This window comes from Numida meleagris, chromosome 2 (genome assembly GCF_002078875.1).
Source record: "Numida meleagris isolate 19003 breed g44 Domestic line chromosome 2, NumMel1.0, whole genome shotgun sequence".
In the NCBI taxonomy this organism is placed as follows: domain Eukaryota; kingdom Metazoa; phylum Chordata; class Aves; order Galliformes; family Numididae; genus Numida; species Numida meleagris.
Genome location: NC_034410.1, coordinates 144659678 through 144672949, shown reverse-complemented (window position 1 = coordinate 144672949; position 13272 = coordinate 144659678). Strand labels below are relative to the sequence as shown.

The window sequence follows — 13272 nt, the reverse complement described above, 5'->3', positions numbered from 1 at the left end:
CATGATATCTAGCATTCTTTGGGCTGAAGTACCTATGCAGGACTTAATCCATTGAACAGCTTAAAATTTTTATTATACCTTTAATTTTCTTTTGTAAATCAGTTGAGGATGCAGATCCATTTCATGAATAAACAGCCTAAAATGATTCTATATGTCGGATAAAAATATGTTTGATAACAATTAGGGAAACTTGAGACACACATAGGTGAAGATAACAGATACAGATGTTGTTCATACTGTCCTATATAGGGCCAAGGCAGAATTTCTTCATTTTAAAATAATTAAATGCTTTTTTTTCATTTATGACATTGAACTATTTGAAATGAACCGATGTGAAATAGATCCCAGCAAAAGTTGCTACTGCAGCATGTACTGCTGCCAGTCGCACAACAGAATATTAACAGAGAATCATCAGTTTATACCTCAAAAAGAAATCAATGCATTGTGTAGTTAAAAAGTAAAACTATTGCCTACTTTGTTTCTCCTATCAGACAAGTAAAAGCAGGATTTGATGATATTCAGACACAATATTTGAGGAAAGAATCAGACCATTACTTTTTTCTGCCTCAGTTGATCCTCATTTTCTAAGCATCACTTAGCCACTGATAAATATTCCCGAGCGCAACTCTTTTTGATTACAGAAACCGAATGTGTACCAGCACTCAGCATAATGTTTTTAATGTTATTATAACTTAACCCTGCCCTTTGTTGCTACTAAAATCTGTTTCAGCAAACTACTCAGACTATCTAAATGGTGGCCTTCCAGGTCATCTTAACCAACAAACAGGGTTTCAGTGATCTTTGCTAATAAGGTACCTAAAATATAACCCTCTCCTATATCTTCCCTGCTTGCACTGCTGCAAAATTTGAAGATCTGACCACCTCTGCAGAAATGAAAGGCAAAAAGTGCAACTACTGAATAAGTTAAATGGATTTTTAGAGTTCTGTCTGCGTTCTTATTCCTTTTCTGGTTTCCAAGCAGACTCTGGAAGGCCCAGAAACACAGATGTTACATTCTGTGGCTCGATGACAATCGGATATGCTCATCCCTATGCTCTGGAAAGCCTTTCCTAGGAATTTGGTGCCTGAGAGCAGAAGATGACCCCAAGCAGTTGCTTCATGAAAATCTATGATCTTGTGCATTCCTTTTCTGACACTGCAATAACCACAGCAGAAACACTAGAGAGCATTTGTTTGTGTGGAGAGGTATTATTATTTCATGTTTTCCATTCTTCTTTTTTGTTGGCATTGTTTGTGGTTTATTTTGTGTGTGTGTGTGTCTGCAGGCAATTGTGAAAAACTTACTTGTGTGGTTTTTTTTTTTTTTGGACTGAAGTAAGCAAGCAAGACAAGGAGATCTGAAGGAGATCTGTGAACAGGACATCCTGCTTCTCAGATCAGTCTGCCACTGAGTGAGCTATCCCTCATGGTCTTCTTTGGATAGAATCATAGAATCTTTGGAGTTGGAAGGGACATTTAAAGGTTATCTAGTCCAGCTCCCCTGCACTGAACAGGGACATGCTCAGCAAGATCAGATAGCCCAGGGCCTGGTCCAGCCTGTCCTTGAAAGTCTTCCAGGACAAGGCATCCACCACATCCAGTGCCTTACCAACCTCACTTTTTCCTTTTATCTAACCTAAATCTACCCTCATTAAGCTTGAAACCGTTTCCTCTTGTTCTGTCACAACAGACCCTGCTAAAGAGTCTGTCCCCTTCTTTCCTGTAGCTCCCCTTTAGATACTGAAAGGCTGCTATCAGATCACCTCAGAACCTTCTCTTCTCCAGGCTGAGCAGCTCCAGCTCTTTCAGCCTGTCCTCAAAGGAGAGGTGTTCCATGTCTTGGATCATTGTTCTATACCTTGGTTAACCTGCGTCATTGCACTTACAAAGGCAAAGAAGAAATAAATAAATTATAAACAAAATAAATAAGAGTAACAAAAGATCACCAAACTTCTGTTGTTTTTTTTTTCCAGAATTATCTTTTTCCGTCTGAAATTGGCCTTTTGTTTTGTTTCTTTATTTTACAAGACAGGAGCCATGTGAGACTATGAGAAACGCCAACATCTTACTTTAGTGTTATCTGTAGGACTTGAATTGTAACTCCCTGGAAAACTGCAAGATGATAAAAAAAAAATACTTCTGACCTGGCCCTGATTTATTTTTCAACATTTGAAGTCCAAACTAAACCATTAGTCTTTTTTTTTTTTTTTTTTGCTTAATTGCTGGGTGACATGTTGTGGATAGATTAGAGACTTGGGAGAAGCAAATGCAGCAATTTCTCCTTCAGATGATGCTCCTTCCTTGCTGAAAGTTTTGCTCAGTTTCAACTCATTATATTGCATGATTGCTATATTTTTACAACAGATGAAGCAGCATTATCCCATTCCCACATCAAACCTCCAGATACTACGCCACAATGAATAATACGGACTGTGAGAAAAAGCATTTTTTTAAAAGCTGCAATACTTTATTCTCATTTGTTCCTGCAATTTAGGGAACATACGTTTCACAGCACACTGGGCTATTTCTAATATGCCCAGCTGTGCAGGTTGATAGGCTAGAGATAAAAAGATGCTGCTAATGAAAAACAGCTGCTCATTAGTCATGAGAAAACTGGGTAGGATGTTTAGAGATACAATTATTTTTACTGTGCTTGTCCCTTTTACGGTTATACAGAAATTATATTATTATCAGATCATGTTAGACAGCGTCTCAGGTTGAACGTTTTAAAAATGAATGTGGTTCATTAACAACATGATGAATATTTAAGCAGGATTACAGAGCATAATGAACTTCCTTTAATTTTTTTTTTTAATGGAAAAGCCCAATAAATTTGCTAATATTTCACTAGCTAATGTTGCAATTAAGAGTGCAGCATCTTTTTCCAGCTTTCTCAACATCTCTTTTTTTACTGCTGACTCTGAATTTAAGTCTGATGCAAAGGACTAAAAAGATGCTTCTTTTTTCTTTTCCTTGAGCATCAGTCAGAAACAGACTAATACATTAGGTCTAAGCAGTCATCTTATCTATGAGAAAATCCTCTTGTAAGGAAATGAAGCATAACCAAAGAATCTGATCTGATGCTCCGCACCTCAAAAGTAAAACAAACTTGAAACCTCATCCTCTAGGATACCCTTTCTCTGATCTTATCAGGTTTCTCACCAGGTTGACTAGAATTTCATAAAAGAACAAGACTTTCATCTTTAAGACCCTTTCACTTTATCTGAGGAAAAAAAGCTACAAAAGGAGGAAAATGAACACATTCAGGAGCAGAAGGAATGAGAAAAGTAGAAAGAAACAAGTGAATATCCTTATTGTCAAAAAATTATTTTATAGATCTGATTATTTCATTTCCAGAGCTCCATTTACCTGAGGCTTGGACCCCTATGCTAGAAGGCTGGCTGTGGAAGTTTAAATCTTCATGCCATGAGTGCCGTAAGCTTACTGATTTTGAATTTCCTTAGATCAGACAAGGCAAAATTTCAGGCAGACTCAAAAACACACATTAGATAGCTCCACAGAAAACCTTTAAAAGGATTAAGCGTGGCCGAAAATATCCTCACCAAAAATGAGTTTAGGGTAGAAAGTTGAGCCAAGCCAGTATCAAAGTACCAGAATTTTGAGCTGCAGCTTCTCAGAAGTAACATAGGAAAAACTGGAGGCTCTTACGTATTGTGAGAGACATTTTTGGTGTATATCATGTGAGACCGAATCACAGAATCAATAAAATTGGATAAGACCTCTATGATCATGTAGTTCAACCATCCACCTACCACCAATATTGCCTAATAAGCTATGTCCCTAGGTACTATATCTACCCTTTCCTTAAAACCTCTAGGGAGGGTGACTCAACCACATCCCTGGGCAGCCTGTTCCAATGCCTAACCACTCTTCCTGAGAAGAAATTCTTCCTAATATCTAATCTGAACTTCCTCTGGCACAGCTTGAGGGCATTCCCTCTAGTCCTATCATTGTTACCTGGGAGAGGAGGCTGACTCTCACCCCACCACAACCTCATTTCAGGGAGTTGTAGAGAGTGATAAGGTCTCCTCTGAGCCTCCTTTTCTCCAGACCAAACAATTCCAGTTCCTTCAGCTGCTTATCAAAAGACTTGTGTTCCAGACCTCTCACCAGCATAGCTGCCCTTCTCTGGACGCGCTCCAGGGCCTTAGCATCTTTTTTGCAGTGAGAGGTCCCAAGCTGAATACAGTACTCAAGGTGAGGCCTCATCAGTGACAAGTACAAGGGGACCTTCTTATTCCTGCTGACTGCACTGTTTCTGATGAAAGCCAGGCTGCTGTTGGCCTTCTTGGCCACGTGAGCTCACTCCTGGCTGGTGCTCAGCAGAGTGTTGATCAAAATTCTTAGATTCTTTTCCTTCACACAGCTTTCCAGCCACTCTGCCCCAAGTCTTTAGCGTTGCCTTGGATTACTGTAGCCAGTGTTCAGGACCCTACACTTGGTCTTGTTGTGCTTCATCCCACTGGCCTCAGCCCACCGATCCAACCTACACAAATCCTTCTGTAGGGCCTTCCTACCCCCAGGCAGACTGACACCTCCCCCCACCTTGTTGTTGTCTGCAAGCATACTGAGAGCGCACTCAAATCCCTCATTCAAATAATCAATAAAGATATTACACTTGACCCCTGTACTAATCCCTGTGGAACACCACTCATGACTGGTTGTCAGCTGGATTTAACTCCATTCATCACCACTCACTTGGCGCAGCCCTCCAGACAGTTTTCCACTGATCAAAGAGTGTACCTGTCCAAGCCACATGATGCCAGCTTCTCTAGGAGAATGCTGTGGGACACAGTGTCAAAGGTTTTGCTGAAGTACAGGTAGACTACATTAAAAGCCTTTCCCTCATACACCAAGCAGGTCACCTGGTCATACAGAAGATGAGGTTGGTTAAGCAGGACTCGTCTTTTGTGAGCCCATGTTAGCTGGTCCTGATTCCTCAGCTGTCCTGCACATGCCATGTGATCTCGCTCAAGATGGTCTGCTCCATAAACTTTCCTGGCAGGAAAGTCAGGCTGACAGGCCTGTAGTTCCAGAATCCTCCTTATAACACTTCTTATAGATGGGTGTCACATTAGCAAGTCTCCAGCCATCTGGGACCTCGCCGGTTGACCAGGAATGCCGATGGATGATGGAAAGCAGCTTGGCAATCATGTCCACCAGCTCCCTCACCACCCTCAGGTGGATCCCATTTGGCCCCATAGATTTGTGACAGTGCAGGCAAAGCAGCATGAGGAAAATTTCCATGCTAAGTACAAATCAAGATATCACAAAACAAACATCTCTATCAGCAGTAGGACTAGAACTGGAAGCAAGAATTCCATGATCATGTCTACTCATTTATCAAAAATATTTGAAGTTTACCAACACCTGTCTGCAGAGGAAAAACAGTGAAAAACTGTATCATAACAAAACTTCAATATCAATACATGCCTTGAGCCAAATTGTTTTTATCCCTTGTATTCTAGGTAAAATAAACAAGAGAAATTATCTGCAGTAACTCAGAATCCTAACCTTGGGACAAAGTCTTTGTGCAAGATGCTGCACAAACGTAAAATAAAAGAAAGTTACAGTCCTAGAAATCTAATAGACTCAGTAGATAATAAAAGACAGGTAGAAATGGAGACCAGGCAAGGATGAGAAGTTGTTATTTATTTGGAGATGAAAAGCTTGTTGAAAGACTACTTCTTGTAAAGTTCTTTGTGAATTTCCAAACAACTGAGAATTCTGAGGGATAAGGAAACTGTTTTACAAATGCAGAGGAATAATTCTCCCCAAAAGTGTGGGTCAAACCACTGGCAAATGCAAATCTGAGAGAGAATGCAGGATTTGCATGGCATTATTTCATTTCCCCGTGGCCATGGCTTGAACCAGTGATGACTTAACAAGCTGCACAATGCATTGCTGTTATCTGGATAAGTGGTGAAAGTTTTGATCTCTGGGACCACTTCAAGCGTCTTTCCTCAAGGTCTTGATGCTCCTCCACAAATGTCACCAATTTGCCACCACATGATGAGTTGTGGGGCAATCCAGCTTCACTGGGAATGAAAAGGGCTAAGACTAAAGCCTCCTCATTGCACAATCCTACCCAAATGATATCCAGGTAGAAAATACACACCTTAAGTGTGTATTAAAGGACAAGAGCTCACGGCCTTAAGTTGTGCCAGGGGAGGTTCAGGTTGGATATTATGAAAAATATATTCTCAGAAAGACTGGTGATGCATTGGAATAGCCTGCCTGGGAAGGTCATGGAGTCACTGTCCCTGGAGAGGTTTAAGAGATGTGGAGACTGAGGGACTGAAGGACTCAGTTTAGTGGACATGGTGGGGATGGATTGACTACTGGAACAGATGATCTTAGTGGTCTTTTCCAACCTTAATGATTCTATGTTTCTATGAAATCTGGCCTTCCAGCATATGGTAAAGTACATCAAAATAATAATAGAAAGCAACTACTGGACTCATTCTTGACACTGCAAACCTCACAAACTCATCATTTGAGAATCTCAGACACTGCACAGAAGAACTCTATTAGATTCCCCTCTGATCACTATTTCTGTGCCTTTCTTTACTCCCAGCTTCAAAGGACTATGCGAAGCTATTGCATTCTCACTTCATGTACTTGATAGATCCCTAGCCCAGAGATATCAGATTCATTCTGCAAACAGAAGAAATCCCACTGGCCATAATACAGTATCTGGCTATAAACAGACTAATAGATTATTCTTGCTGAATTGGATACAAAAGGATGCTCTAGCTTGGTGTGCCCTTTCATACAACAGCAAAACAAGACAAAAAAAAAAACTGAGGAGCATAATTTTGCATCATGCCAGCTTGAGCAGGAAGCTACTTATTGCTCTGCTATTAATTAAAAGTTGTTTTTTTTTTTTTACTGTTTCAAGAAAACTGCAAATAATAATAAGCTACTACAAGCCTATTCACTCTGTTCCTCTTCAGGTGCTCTCTTGTCTCACAATTTTGTAGCCAGATAAGTAGTCAGCCATGAAGCTGAAAATTTAATGTGACAATGGCCAATCAGAAAAACAAAACAAATTATTTTGCTAACTTCTACTCTATGAAGTAGGAAACAAAGCATTTAAGGTAATAAGCAGCAGCTGACTTTGATTGTACCTCTTCACATCACTTGGGGAAGGAGAAAAAAAAGTGAGTAATGTGGAATAGGGAGTGTTTTATTCTCTGCACTTTTTTTTTTAAATTATTTCTATTTCATTTTATTTTTTGGGTAAAGTAGGGAGCTAAAATTCCCTGGGCAGTTCTGGGGCCTCCAGGAGATTTTATATTTCTCACCATCATTAATTCGCAGTCCTCATGATCTGGTCTTTTGTTGTTGTGTCCAGTTTTACATCAGGACTTTGTCCTGGTATCTTGATTCCATCATCAATTCATCCAGTCCTAGAATTAGCCAGCTTTCAAAGACTCATGTCATGTTTGGTCATTACCTTGTGGAATTAAGTCATCCATCTCAAAGGGTAGCAAGTCTTCAGACTGCAGGCAATGTTAACTGAAGATGGCAAAAAAGTTACCACTCCGTGCAATATTACAGGGAAAACAGCAGTGAAAGGTCGGACAGAAATCATGAGGAGGAAATGGACACACAAAAGTAGAAGATGACTGTACGAGAAATTATTGAAGAGAAGCTGACTGTGTTAGTTGCTATCTTCTGTTTTGCCCTGCTGGAAATGAGCATTCATAGGTCATGAATACTATCAGGAATACAAAAATCTGAGTTTCAGTTCCATTTAACAGATAAAATTCAACCTGAGGATCCTTCCCATGGGTAATAGCAAGAACTGTTAAATTTGAATTCAGATTCTCTATATCGGTGCCCATGTTTCCAGCTTTTTTTTTTTTTTCCTTTCACAGTGGCCTGTTTCAAATTAGTTTCACCCATTTTTCCTTCCTCTGTAATCACTGGCTGAGGTGAACGGAAGCACAGTAACTTCTGTGGAAATTTACTCCTAAAAAATGGAATTCATACATGTTTTTTTTTTTTGTTCATGATGTTTTTTGACATGCTCTTCCATGTCCTAGGCAATTGAGTTTGAGTTTGTAACATGCATATACTGATGTAGATACAAACATGCTCAATGTAATGTAAATACTCATTGTATATGTTTCTACCTGGGCATCATTTGGAGAGAATCAGGTCTTGACTCTGCTTTTCCATTCTCGGTGTAGCTGGATTATTCCTATAGAAGAAAATCATGCACTTTGATAGAACATTTTCAGTAATCACATTATGAAGCAAGAAAATGTCAGAGGTAAAAATGGCAAATTTGTAGAGCATGAGGAGATAAAGATTCCTGATTCGTTTATTTACGCATGTAAAATTTTGAACATACGTAATAGAGGCTTTCAGCAAATAATATGTTTCAATTTATAAATGAAGGGCATTTTTGCAAATGGACTACTAAACAAAGCTATCAAAACAAATCTTTTTTTTCAGGTAGACTATGTGCACTATTTATGATCCCAGAAAAAGCTAAACCAACCCCAACTAGTACACTTGAAAGAAATGGTTTTGAAACTGATTTTAAAGACTTGCTCCTGGGGTAATGTAAAGCTATCTTAAGAAAGAAAATGAGGACATTCCAAAAGAAATACAAGTTATACTCTTTACTTTAGTAGTGAACTTCATATAATAATATAAATGAAAGGCCAAGAAAGGGGTGTTTAAATATAAATTCCTGGTTTGTGTTTAGTTTACTAGTCTGAAATGCCTATTGTGTAAACATGAGGGCTATTAGTTTTAGTTTTATTCCTGCAGTGCAAGGTCCAAGTGCCTGAAATAGCTAAATTTTGCTTTCAAAAGTGACTTAGATCTGAAAATTCAAGGGAACAGAATACATTTTGGAAAGGAATCAATGCAATTCTTATGAAAATTCTTTTTTTTAAGCAGTGAGGCATGAAATTGTCATTGCAATACTTCTGACAGTTGACATGTACAGAAGGGTTCAGTAACAAGACAGACAGGATGAGAAGACATGCCTGTTGATTGGAATTATTTTTTTTATTTTCCCCAGGGGTTGCCTAGGTTGTCTTGTTAGTGCACCAAGAGTGCTTTCTGACAAGTGTCAGCTTTTCAACCCTAAAGCTCTCTCCAAGGGTATGTCTTCAAGGAGCTCGGTCTTGCCATTTTGCTTGCTCCCTTCTCTTTCCCCTGACTACTTCCCTTGCAATTAATTCTCAGAGGCCTCAAAAAAAAAAAAAAAATTAAGAAAAAAGGTCATTTGATTTCCCATCTGAAAAATGCAGCTTAGTATGTTTTAAATTTGCCACCAAAACTCTGAAAGTGCTCCAAAAAGCAGATGCCTCATATGGGTTTCTTCCTTCAGATCACCATAACTCCTTTGTGGGTCAGTGATAGTGCTCTAGAACAGTCCTGCAACTTGCAAGTCTAGAGGAGGGAGTTCAGTTGGGTTTCTCTGGATTGCATTTAAGTCAAACAGGAAATTTTGATTACTACAAGTCTCATTTGATCAGTTGAAGATGCTGCTATAATCACCTTTGAGACTAAGGCACCTAAGACACAACTTTCACCTGCAGCAAGTGACCAGCCTCTTTGGGAGAAGAGATTTATAATGTGAACAATACCTTATATAAATCCACAAAATCAAGTTTTGTAATTTTTTTAAGCAATACTCAGATTTGTCATTTTTATGCAACCAGTTCAGCTGAAACAATCATGAACCTGCTTTCATACAATGAGACATTTTCACCTCATTTCATAAAGTGTATTCTGTGCTTCAGACATCTGCGGCCTGCTTGGATTTCCCCCTCCCAAAGGAAGAGGACATGATATAACCTACAGTTATGAACTGTAATGGCTGCACTTCGATCTGTGCCTACTTATTCAATACACTTCCTATTTCAACAGAAACCCTCAGAATTAGAAGTAAAATTAACCCTACTTACTGCAGATGAGAATACTAATTGTTTTGGGGTGGGTCACTAGGAGCGTGTCACGGTATTATCTAAGGGTCTGCGTCCGTGACAAGGGAGACAGGCCCGGAAGAAAAAAAAAAAAAAAGAGAGAGAGAAAAGAGAAAAAAAAAAAAAAATTGTTGGCGGGCAGGGGCCGGCCCCGAGCGGTCCGGCGGCTAAAGCGGCAGGGAGGCCGCGGACCCACACCCTGGGGAAACAAACGGAAGAGGGGAAAGGCAGGGAACTTGTAGGCGGATCTAACACAAAAACAGCAGCACCAATCTGAGGAGGAACAACTAATTTTACTAAATATATCGAAAATGAGGCTAGTAGAATTATAACCGAGAGTTTACAGGCTGAAAATCTTACACAGTAAACTGCAGGAGGACCACGTACGTCTCCACCGGGCAGGAAGTGAAGAGACCCCGCGTCTCCCAGGCGGCTTCACCACCCCTCCCACGCAAAGACCCCTGGGGAGTGCACCTCCTCCCCTCCCCCTCGGAGGGTCACACCAAAAAAGGCAGTTTGCAGTACCCAGGGAATTAACTCTTTAACTGCCTGTGCCTTACATGATGTAATGATGTGGAATACCGACGGGAAAAATCACAAAACCATGACAGGGTGAAAGGAGAAAAGTAGGAAAAGGGGAGAGGATAATCAGAGGGAGATAGCTGAGTTTGTTTTGAAGCTTAATTGAGTTTTATTTACTGATTTTAAGAAGATATAAAGTGCCACAACAAATAAATCCAAATACACTTTCAGATAAAGACTATTCAGTAACAGGTTAAATGGATGATAAAACTTCACAATATAAAAAGAAAGAATAAATAAAATGAAACTGGAGTGAGGGACAGCTTGGAAGAAAAAGGTATGCTGTATAATCTTAGATGATGATTCAGGGAGAGCAGAATGAATAATCACATACCATTATACAAGGTCTTGGTAATTGTGCTCTTCTACCTTTATATATAACCTGAGCTACACTCTCTTCGCTTATTTCCTAGTCTCTGTACCTGCCAAGTTCTCACCCAGCCTCACACAGCTGAGCATGTAGTAGAAGTAACTTCAGTGTTGCATCTCTGGGGCAAATAAATCAGCTGAGTTCTTGGGTACTGCTGGAGGTGGATGGGATCTCTATTAAAAAAAAAAATAACACCGTTTGGTCATCATATTTTTTTTTTTCCAGCTGATTGCAAATGGCTTCTGAAGGAGTTAGTGTCTCTACTTAGTCTAAAGATGGAGAAATGGTGTTAGAGGAAAATAAGATACCTGGTCTGCTGTATCTGGGATAGAAAAAGGGTTAGACCTCAAGAACTAAACTCTCTGGCAGTGAGATGGCTTCCCTGCTCTTATGTACGCCAAAGAGCCCAGCTCTGCAGTATGAGTAGAGTAGCTATACCTAACAGCACCAAGCAACATAGAATAGAGTGATACCGCTGAATTTTCTCCTTGTTTTTAAGATGACATGTGAGACCATGACGTGTTTAAATGTCACTTCTTCATAATGTGTGCTAGGATGGTACAAACTTCATGGCCAAGAGAACATCTCTGTGTTGCAGCTTCTCCCACACCAAACAGCAGCTTGGTTCCCAGCTCAGTCTGGCTCATGATGTGGCCAGAGAACCACAAAGTTCTTTGAAGGCAGCAAACCACGTCGAGAAGTGCTGGAGTTGCCCACGAAGCACCTGCAGCACAGACACAACCTCTGTCAAAAGATGCTTTGCTGCTGATTGAACCACGGTCAGGTTCTACAGTGACTTTATCTAAAGGGAAATAACTGCTGCAAAGCACATCAGTGACACTTTTCTCCCTCCACAAACAGATAATTTCAGTGAGTACTTAGTGTTTAAGGTTGGGTAAAAGTGCCAACAACAAGCAATAGATACAAATCACAATAAAGAAAATTATATTGTAGAAGACGCTCTCTATGGAAATGGTAGAAATCCGATTACAAGAGTCATTTAAGTTGCAGCTAAAGAAAATAGTCTGGAAAGCACCCAGACACTGGTAGGAGAATGGCCTAAATGTAGCTAATATTTCTTTTTCATCTTTTTCCCACTCACTTGTTTTTCCAGTCCCCCAGCATCTACAAGGCACTGAGCACTCTTCAAAAGTAAGAATGCCAATTTTCTCTTCAGCTGGGCACGTGCAAGCAAAAGTCAAACAGGAAAAAAATCCACACAGCTGCAATAGAGGAGACTGAAAACTCAGGGACATACCCAAGTTCTCCTGCCTATACTTCCTGCCAGAAAGATTCACAGCAGCAACAAAGACTGAAAGAATTTCTGAATCAGGGGGTTCATCATTTACCATAACTACATCGCTTCTGCATAGGAGCTGACCTGTGCCTATTCAGGCTGACATGTGAAAAGGAGAATGATAGCAGTTTGCCCTTTTAGCCGGAGGTATCTTTTTTTGGTTATTCCCAAACCAGCTGATTTAACGCTAAATACGGCACTGCAAATCAATTTACCTTTTCCAACTGTAGGAGCAGTCAGTGGTGCTAGTCTGAGAATCATACAGAATGGGCAGCAATGCAATTTTCTGCCCTCTCTACGCTTTTTCTTCCAAAGCACAACAGTAATACAAGGAGTCACCTTGGCTCCTAGCAGCTTGTGCAATACTTTCTGACTTTATTTGGCACATAGACTAAAAGAAAAATGTCACTTAGGTCCTTTTGGGATATCTGGCTTAGAAAATTTATTGTAAAAATATATGGTTCCTTTACCTATTTTACTGTTTGTATGTCGTGGCTTTTTGTTTGTTTGTTCGTTTTCTAAAAACAATGTAAGTCATTTTGACAGAAGGAAATTTGAGTTCACTCTCAGATACTCTGGCTGATGTCCAGATTGTACTTAGGTAGCAGAAGTAGATACTAGCCACAAAGTCGTCATATCTCTCAAGGATCTTCTTTGATTGCACAGAACAGAAGAATTTCATCTAAAGAAATTTTTATTGCATTAAGGTAGAAGCCCACGTCTTCGAAGATTTCAAAGAGGAGAGGGACAAGAGAGGAAAACAATTTAACACTCAAAAGTGCCTGCAAGCATTACACCTTACAGAGGTACCTTGTACTGTCATGGATTTGCAACCATTTGACCCTTTTATAACAAACTGTCAAGGTTTTGTGTTTTGATCTCCTAAGAACTGACCTCTGGTCATAGGTTTTCAGCTGAGAATGTGCTTGTGATAATGCAGGCACCCTGCCCAGTGCAGCTTGCACATGTACACAGGCGGAACAGCCTCTCCTGTCAATGAATGATGCAGAATACAGAGGATAGTTTTCCTACCTCAGAGGGCAGTTTTC

At 39.9% G+C, this 13272-nt stretch overlaps 1 long non-coding RNA gene across 2 annotated transcripts in view; it reads right to left on the bottom strand.

The window, feature by feature from the left end:
* LOC110394967 overlaps nucleotides 1-10438 on the bottom strand; it is a 69158-nt gene extending 58720 nt beyond the window's left edge. For both annotated transcript variants that reach the window (XR_002436065.1, XR_002436066.1), the window contains exons 1-2: nucleotides 10335-10438; nucleotides 8163-8230 (exon numbers count right to left, since the gene is read on the bottom strand). This is a non-coding gene — a long non-coding RNA (uncharacterized LOC110394967). The remainder of the gene's footprint in view (nucleotides 1-8162; nucleotides 8231-10334) is intronic.